Source organism: Lathyrus oleraceus, chromosome 6, assembly GCF_024323335.1.
Source record: "Lathyrus oleraceus cultivar Zhongwan6 chromosome 6, CAAS_Psat_ZW6_1.0, whole genome shotgun sequence".
NCBI lineage: Eukaryota > Viridiplantae > Streptophyta > Magnoliopsida > Fabales > Fabaceae > Lathyrus > Lathyrus oleraceus.
The window spans coordinates 4,242,622-4,252,507 of record NC_066584.1 but is presented as its reverse complement, the minus strand read 5'-3'; the positions used below and the strand labels follow the sequence as shown (position 1 = coordinate 4,252,507).

General features: G+C 30.5%; 2 non-coding genes across 2 annotated transcripts; both read right to left on the bottom strand.

Moving 5' to 3' along the window:
* Positions 1-3,539: 3,539 nt before the first annotated feature.
* TRNAR-ACG (transfer RNA arginine (anticodon ACG)) lies at positions 3,540-3,612 on the bottom strand. Its single transcript has one exon. It is a non-coding gene; the product is annotated as a tRNA-Arg (tRNA).
* A 3,541-nt stretch (positions 3,613-7,153) lies between these two features.
* Positions 7,154-7,226, bottom strand: TRNAR-ACG (transfer RNA arginine (anticodon ACG)). Its single transcript has one exon. It is a non-coding gene; the product is annotated as a tRNA-Arg (tRNA).
* Between the last annotated feature and the right edge of the window lie 2,660 nt (positions 7,227-9,886).

Sequence of the window (9,886 nt, the reverse complement as noted above, 5' to 3'; positions counted from 1 at the left end):
TTTGTGTTTTTTGCAAGTGTGTAATTTTTTAATATAAGTACTCGTTTTATTTCTTTATCTTTGTCGCGGTGAAGAGTCGGAGACCAAGCTATTGATTAGACTTGTCTCATGAATCAAAATATCACCACCGAACTTTAATTTATCCAAGGGAAGGGGAAAAGATTCAAAAATAAACCCAATATGTATATGCAAAGCTAGAAGATTAAACTTAAGCTAAGCAAAAGGGGGGGGGGGAGATTCTAAAGGTACGGGGGTGTGTTACGAAAAGGGAAGGTATTAGCATCCTAATCATCTGTAGTACTCTACATGAACCTTTTGATTTTATCTATGTTTTTAAGAGTTGTTTGCATTTTTTGATGGGATAATAAAAGGGTACAAAATGTTTTCGGAAAATGTTACTTGACTAAAGGTAAGTCAAAGTTTGAGTTGATATGCTTCATGTGTACTAAAGCATTTGTAATTGAAAGATCCGTTGACTAAAAGTAAGTCGAAGGTTGTGTTTGAAATGCTTCATGTGTACTAAAGCATTTTCAAGTGTAGTTGAAAGATCCATTTACTAAAGGTAAGTCAAGGTTTGAATGGGTGTTTTAGTTTGAAAAGGGGGTAGGGTCAATGCATGAATGGGCAAATAAAATCAACAAACAAATAGACAATATATGACTAAGAAGTCAACATAAGATCCTTTCCCTTGGATTTAGGTAAATAAAGATACATAAATTGGTAAGCCATGAACAAGCTACTCACATGTTTTTGAAGTATGATGATCATAAACAAGACATGACAAAGGTTTACATAACACCACAAGAGATGACACATGAACATGTATGAGATACGTATTCAATCATCATGGGAGTTTATAAAGGAAATACTTGGATGAAGTGATAAACAATTACAAGATATGGATATAAAATCACAAATTGGGATAGAATTACAAGACATGATTTAAGCAAGTGTACATTACTCAACACAAGGGTATCAAACCACATAAGACAAGTATCATAATCAAGATATTGGTTGTCAAGTCAAGTTGTGATGAGAGAAGGATATTCAAAACATGGATCATATGAACATGGTATGGACAAAGTAAAATCTTAAATGTATCACTATGCATACAAGTTAAATAAGAGGCAAGAGCACATTAGGGACAAGTTTAGACCTAAACCCTACTCATGTCATGAATAAGAAACGAGCAAGTGGAAACCCTAATCATCTCCTAACCATTCATTCAAGCATGTTTTCAAGGTGAATCAATTTAGACATGATATGAAAATAATCAAGTTTAAACATGTTAAGTACAACAATCAACACTTGAAAGAGTGTGCTATGATCATACAAACTTTCAACAACAAGGTAAAACAAAAGATAACCAAAGAGATTGATTAGGATCCTTAAAAACACCTAAAAAGCACATGTTTTATATCCAATAAAAAGTGGTAAAATAAATAATGTTTTTTTGGATTTTTTCATATCATCATAAAATAGACATACTTATGAACTCATGGCAAAAAGAATGGGTCAAAAAGGTTAAGGGATCATGAAGTTATGAATTTTTGAAGTTATGAAGAAAAATGTAGATTTCACTTTGCAAAACTTTTAAAACAACATCAAAATACATAACTAATTGATCCTTAACACACACTTAGTTTATCATAAACATTAAACTAACAAAACCTAATTTTTCTTCTGGATTGGAGGTTCTTCTTTTTTGGAAATTTCTTTTTGGTTAGAAATTTCCTCTTAATTAGTGTTTGTTTAGTGGTTGTAGTTTGTTAAGATAAGTGTGATGCACTAAGTCTAGTTGTAGGTCTTACATTTAGCCAACTTAATATGTATTTATTAGTCTTCTTGTAGGTCTTACATTTAGCCAACTTAATATGTCTTTTCTTAGTCTTGTTGTAGGCCTTAGGGGTCCAAAACTTGTTATTTCTCTTCCAATGTTCATTTTTTCACCTTTGTTGTTGCTTGTGAATGTGTACCATTTGTAGACTTTAAAACTTGAGTATGACCTTGTGTTTGTACTCCATAAGTAAGTTCATTATTCCCCTAATATTATGTCCCTTCAGTTGGATGAGATTGAGGTGGATCTTTTCATGTTGACTTATTATTACCATTTTTTTCATCTTATGCACCTAACATGTAATTCAATCCTCCTAATCTTATGATTCAATTTATTCTATTTTGGTTTTCCTGTCACGTTCTTGTATCTTTGTGGATCACATAAATGATGTTTCTTGACCTATAGGTTAGAACTATTAATAATATATATACATAATAAGGTTGTACACTACCTGAATTAGGCCATTTTGTTAATCACAAGAATGTACTTTTCTACTTTATAGTTCTTGCTCTTCATGTCAGTAGTTTAGTGAAGGCTAGGAAAACCTAAAAGTATTTGTTTCATCCATGGAAAGTCATGTGCTTGCATGTTGACACAAAGTATATCTCCAATTTTTTCTAGTGTCTAACATAAAAAATATACTCACTGAATATTATACTACATGAATCAAAAAATATAAAGCGTGTAAGTACTATAGTGAGCACTTAATCAACACATATAAAGCATGTCAGTGAAACATTATAATGAACACATATAAATACCTTACAATCCACAAATTAGTGTTTTGATGACTATCTCAATATACATATTAAAAAACATCATACAACTTAAACAAACAATATGCATAACCACATTTTAATGTTGGATAAAATGTCTTAATTACCAGGGTTAGAAAATCTCATCTTATTCTATGTCCACCTTTCCATCATGTATGTTCTGATTGCCTCGATCATATTAACTATTGAGTTAGGTCTAACATCAATAATGACAATGTTAAATGATACTTACATCTTATCTAACATAATAAACCCTACATTCATAAATTGTTTATTCTTAAATCGTACACATTTTATAACCTTACATTCAGAAATCGCAAAAAAAATCCCTAAATTAAAATGGTCTTATCATGAATAGATTACAACCCATTCTTCTACACCTTCTTCATATCTTTCTTACATCCTAATGTCCCATCGTTATTCTTCGAAAGTTTGGTGTCTTATCCTCAACCAAATTAGGGTTATTTTATGAGTTAATGATTTGGAATCCATGTAGTGTCCACTTTGCACTTACAAATTACACTTTTTCATCTCGTATTCCACATCATTGCCAATATACAAGTTTATTGATATTGACTACGATAATAGACAAAACAAATTATAAACATAATGCATTTTCAAAAGTATGAAAATATATTTAACTCAATTAAGATTTAAAAGCAAATACAAATGTAAAAGATTAACTTAGTCTATGTTGTTTTCACTTATCATCATAGAACCAAAATAAACAATAAGGAGAAGAATTGGTACTCTAAAATTTATTCAAATGATTAATAATATTCATAAATATAAATCATTTTCAAAGATTTATACATTAAAAACATATATTTTCTAGATATTTTGAATAAAAATATATGAGATATTATATTTTCATTTCAAATAAATATATACTTTATTTTATGTAAAAAATGTCTTAATTTGATAAACGACTCTGCTGGGGATCGAACCCAGAATCTCTGGTTCCGTAGACCAGCGCCTTATCCATTGGGCCACAAAGTCTTTGTGTTTTTTGCAAGTGTGTAATTTGTTAATATAAGTACTCGTTTTATTTCTTTATCTTTGTCGCGGTGAAGAGTCGGAGACCAAGCTATTGATTAGACTTGTCTCATGAATCAAAATATCACCACCGAACTTTAATTTATCCAAGGGAAGGGGAAAAGATTCAAAAATAAACCCATATGTATATGCAAAGCTAGAAGATTAAACTTAAGCTAAGCAAAAGGGGGGGGGGGGAGATTCTAAAGGTACGGGGGTGTGTTACGAAAAGGGAAGGTATTAGCATCCTAATCATCTGTAGTACTCTACAGAACCTTTTGATTTTATCTATGTTTTTAAGAGTTGTTTGCATTTTTTGATGGGATAATAAAAGGGTACAAAATGTTTTCGGAAAATGTTACTTGACTAAAGGTAAGTCAAAGTTTGAGTTGATATGCTTCATGTGTACTAAAGCATTTGTAATTGAAAGATCCGTTGACTAAAAGTAAGTCGAAGGTTGTGTTTGAAATGCTTCATGTGTACTAAAGCATTTTCAAGTGTAGTTGAAAGATCCATTTACTAAAGGTAAGTCAAGGTTTGAATGGGTGTTTTAGTTTGAAAAGGGGGTAGGGTCAATGCATGAATGGGCAAATAAAATCAACAAACAAATAGACAATATATGACTAAGAAGTCAACATAAGATCCTTTCCCTTGGATTTAGGTAAATAAAGATACATAAATTGGTAAGCCATGAACAAGCTACTCACATGTTTTGAAGTATGATGATCATAAACAAGACATGACAAAGGTTTACATAACACCACAAGAGATGACACATGAACATGTATGAGATACGTATTCAATCATCATGGGAGTTTATAAAGGAAATACTTGGATGAAGTGATAAACAATTACAAGATATGGATATAAAATCACAAATTGGGATAGAATTACAAGACATGATTTAAGCAAGTGTACATTACTCAACACAAGGGTATCAAACCACATAAGACAAGTATCATAATCAAGATATTGGTTGTCAAGTCAAGTTGTGATGAGAGAAGGATATTCAAAACATGGATCATATGAACATGGTATGGACAAAGTAAAATCTTAAATGTATCACTATGCATACAAGTTAAATAAGAGGCAAGAGCACATTAGGGACAAGTTTAGACCTAAACCCTACTCATGTCATGAATAAGAAACGAGCAAGTGGAAACCCTAATCATCTCCTAACCATTCATTCAAGCATGTTTTCAAGGTGAATCAATTTAGACATGATATGAAAATAATCAAGTTTAAACATGTTAAGTACAACAATCAACACTTGAAAGAGTGTGCTATGATCATACAAACTTTCAACAACAAGGTAAAACAAAAGATAAACAAAGAGATTGATTAGGATCCTTAAAAACACCTAAAAAGCACATGTTTTATATCCAATAAAAAGTGGTAAAATAAATAATGTTTTTTTGGATTTTTTCATATCATCATAAAATAGACATACTTATGAACTCATGGCAAAAAGAATGGGTCAAAAAGGTTAAGGGATCATGAAGTTATGAATTTTTGAAGTTATGAAGAAAAATGTAGATTTCACTTTGCAAAACTTTTAAAACAACATCAAAATACATAACTAATTGATCCTTAACACACACTTAGTTTATCATAAACATTAAACTAACAAAACCTAATTTTTCTTCTGGATTGGAGTGTTCTTCTTTTTGGAAATTTCTTTTTGGTTAGAATTTTCCTCTTAATTAGTGTTTGTTTAGTGGTTGTAGTTTGTTAAGATAAGTGTGATGCACTAAGTCTAGTTGTAGGTCTTACATTTAGCCAACTTAATATGTATTTTCTTAGTCTTCTTGTAGGTCTTACATTTAGCCAACTTAATATGTCTTTTCTTAGTCTTGTTGTAGGCCTTAGGGGTCCAAAACTTGTTATTTCTCTTCCAATGTTCATTTTTTCACCTTTGTTGTTGCTTGTGAATGTGTACCATTTGTAGACTTTAAAACTTGAGTATGACCTTGTGTTTGTACTCCATAAGTAAGTTCATTATTCCCCTAATATTATGTCCCTTCAGTTGGATGAGATTGAGGTGGATCTTTTCATGTTGACTTATTATTACCATTTTTTTCATCTTATGCACCTAACATGTAATTCAATCCTCCTAATCTTATGATTCAATTTATTCTATTTTGGTTTTCCTGTCACGTTCTTGTATCTTTGTGGATCACATAAATGATGTTTCTTGACCTATAGGTTAGAACTATTAATAATATATATACATAATAAGGTTGTACACTACCTGAATTAGGCCATTTTGTTAATCACAAGAATGTACTTTTCTACTTTATAGTTCTTGCTCTTCATGTCAGTAGTTTAGTGAAGGCTAGGAAAACCTAAAAGTATTTGTTTCATCCATGGAAAGTCATGTGCTTGCATGTTGACACAAAGTATATCTCCAATTTTTTCTAGTGTCTAACATAAAAAATATACTCACTGAATATTATACTACATGAATCAAAAAACATAAAGCGTGTAAGTACTATAGTGAGCACTTAATCAACACATATAAAGCATGTCAGTGAAACATTATAATGAACACATATAAATACCTTACAATCCACAAATTAGTGTTTTGATGACTATCTCAATATACATATTAAAAAAACATCATACAACTTAAACAAACAATATGCATAACCACATTTTAATGTTGGATAAAATGTCTTAATTACCAGGGTTAGAAAATCTCATCTTATTCTATGTCCACCTTTCCATCATGTATGTTCTGATTGCCTCGATCATATTAACTATTGAGTTAGGTCTAGCATCAATAATGACAATGTTAAATGATACTTACATCTTATCTAACATAATAAACCCTACATTCATAAATTGTTTATTCTTAAATCGTACACATTTTATAACCTTACATTCAGAAATCGCAAAAAAAATCCCTAAATTAAAATGGTCTTATCATGAATAGATTACAACCCATTCTTCTACACCTTCTTCATATCTTTCTTACATCCTAATGTCCCATCGTTATTCTTCGAAAGTTTGGTGTCTTATCCTCAACCAAATTAGGGTTATTTTATGAGTTAATGATTTGGAATCCATGTAGTGTCCACTTTGCACTTACAAATTACACTTTTTCATCTCGTATTCCACATCATTGCCAATTATACAAGTTTATTGATATTGACTACGATAATAGACAAAACAAATTATAAACATAATGCATTTTCAAAAGTATGAAAATATATTTAACTCAATTAAGATTTAAAAGCAAATACAAATGTAAAAGATTAACTTAGTCTATGTTGTTTTCACTTATCATCATAGAACCAAAATAAACAATAAGGAGAAGAATTGGTACTCTAAAATTTATTCAAATGATTAATAATATTCATAAATATAAATCATTTTCAAAGATTTATACATTAAAAACATATATTTTTTAGATATTTTGAATAAAAAATATATGAGATATTATATTTTCATTTCAAATAAATATATACTTTATTTTATGTAAAAAATGTCTTAATTTGATAAACGACTCTGCTGGGGATCGAACCCAGAATCTCTGGTTCCGTAGACCAGCGCCTTATCCATTGGGCCACAAAGTCTTTGTGTTTTTTGCAAGTGTGTAATTTGTTAATATAAGTACTCGTTTTATTTCTTTATCTTTGTCGCGGTGAAGAGTCGGAGACCAAGCTATTGATTAGACTTGTCTCATGAATCAAAATATCACCACCGAACTTTAATTTATCCAAGGGAAGGGGAAAAGATTCAAAAATAAACCCAATATGTATATGCAAAGCTAGAAGATTAAACTTAAGCTAAGCAAAAGGGGGGGGGGGAGATTCTAAAGGTACGGGGGTGTGTTACGAAAAGGGAAGGTATTAGCATCCTAATCATCTGTAGTACTCTACATGAACCTTTTGATTTTATCTATGTTTTTAAGAGTTGTTTGCATTTTTTGATGGGATAATAAAAGGGGTACAAAATGTTTTCGGAAAATGTTACTTGACTAAAGGTAAGTCAAAGTTTGAGTTGATATGCTTCATGTGTACTAAAGCATTTGTAATTGAAAGATCCGTTGACTAAAAGTAAGTCGAAGGTTGTGTTTGAAATGCTTCATGTGTACTAAAGCATTTTCAAGTGTAGTTGAAAGATCCATTTACTAAAGGTAAGTCAAGGTTTGAATGGGTGTTTTAGTTTGAAAAGGGGGTAGGGTCAATGCATGAATGGGCAAATAAAATCAACAAACAAATAGACAATATATGACTAAGAAGTCAACATAAGATCCTTTCCCTTGGATTTAGGTAAATAAAGATACATAAATTGGTAAGCCATGAACAAGCTACTCACATGTTTTTGAAGTATGATGATCATAAACAAGACATGACAAAGGTTTACATAACACCACAAGAGATGACACATGAACATGTATGAGATACGTATTCAATCATCATGAGAGTTTATAAAGGAAATACTTGGATGAAGTGATAAACAATTACAAGATATGGATATAAAATCACAAATTGGGATAGAATTACAAGACATGATTTAAGCAAGTGTACATTACTCAACACAAGGGTATCAAACCACATAAGACAAGTATCATAATCAAGATATTGGTTGTCAAGTCAAGTTGTGATGAGAGAAGGATATTCAAAACATGGATCATATGAACATGGTATGGACAAAGTAAAATCTTAAATGTATCACTATGCATACAAGTTAAATAAGAGGCAAGAGCACATTAGGGACAAGTTTAGACCTAAACCCTACTCATGTCATGAATAAGAAACGAGCAAGTGGAAACCCTAATAATATCCTAACCATTCATTCAAGCATGTTTTCAAGGTGAATCAATTTAGACATGATATGAAAATAATCAAGTTTAAACATGTTAAGTACAACAATCAACACTTGAAAGAGTGTGCTATGATCATACAAACTTTCAACAACAAGGTAAAACAAAAGATAAACCAAAGAGATTGATTAGGATCCTTAAAAACACCTAAAAAGCACATGTTTTATATCCAATAAAAAGTGGTAAAATAAATAATTTTTTTTTGGATTTTTTCATATCATCATAAAATAGACATACTTATGAACTCATGGCAAAAAGAATGGGTCAAAAAGGTTAAGGGATCATGAAGTTATGAATTTTTGAAGTTATGAAGAAAAATGTAGATTTCACTTTGCAAAACTTTTAAAACAACATCAAAATACATAACTAATTGATCCTTAACACACACTTAGTTTATCATAAACATTAAACTAACAAAACCTAATTTTTCTTCTGGATTGGAGTGTTCTTCTTTTTTGGAAATTTCTTTTTGGTTAGAATTTTCCTCTTAATTAGTGTTTGTTTAGTGGTTGTAGTTTGTTAAGATAAGTGTGATGCACTAAGTCTAGTTGTAGGTCTTACATTTAGCCAACTTAATATGTATTTTCTTAGTCTTCTTGTAGGTCTTACATTTAGCCAACTTAATATGTCTTTTCTTAGTCTTGTTGTAGGCCTTAGGGGTCCAAAATTGTTATTTCTCTTCCAATGTTCATTTTTTCACCTTTGTTGTTGCTTGTGAATGTGTACCATTTGTAGACTTTAAAACTTGAGTATGACCTTGTGTTTGTACTCCATAAGTAAGTTCATTATTCCCCTAATATTATGTCCCTTCAGTTGGATGAGATTGAGGTGGATCTTTTCATGTTGACTTATAATTACCATTTTTTTCATCTTATGCACCTAACATGTAATTCAATCCTCCTAATCGTATGATTCAATTTATTCTATTTTGGTTTTCCTGTCACGTTCTTGTATCTTTGTGGATCACATAAATGATGTTTCTTGACCTATAGGTTAGAACTATTAATAATATATATACATAATAAGGTTGTACACTACCTGAATTAGGCCATTTTGTTAATCACAAGAATGTACTTTTCTACTTTATAGTTCTTGCTCTTCATGTCAGTAGTTTAGTGAAGGCTAGGAAAACCTAAAAGTATTTGTTTCATCCATGGAAAGTCATGTGCTTGCATGTTGACACAAAGTATATCTCCAATTTTTTTCTAGTGTCTAACATAAAAAATATACTCACTGAATATTATACTACATGAATCAAAAAACATAAAGCGTGTAAGTACTATAGTGAGCACTTAATCAACACATATAAAGCATGTCAGTGAAACATTATAATGAACACATATAAATACCTTACAATCCACAAATTAGTGTTTTGATGACTATCTCAATATACATATTAAAAAAACA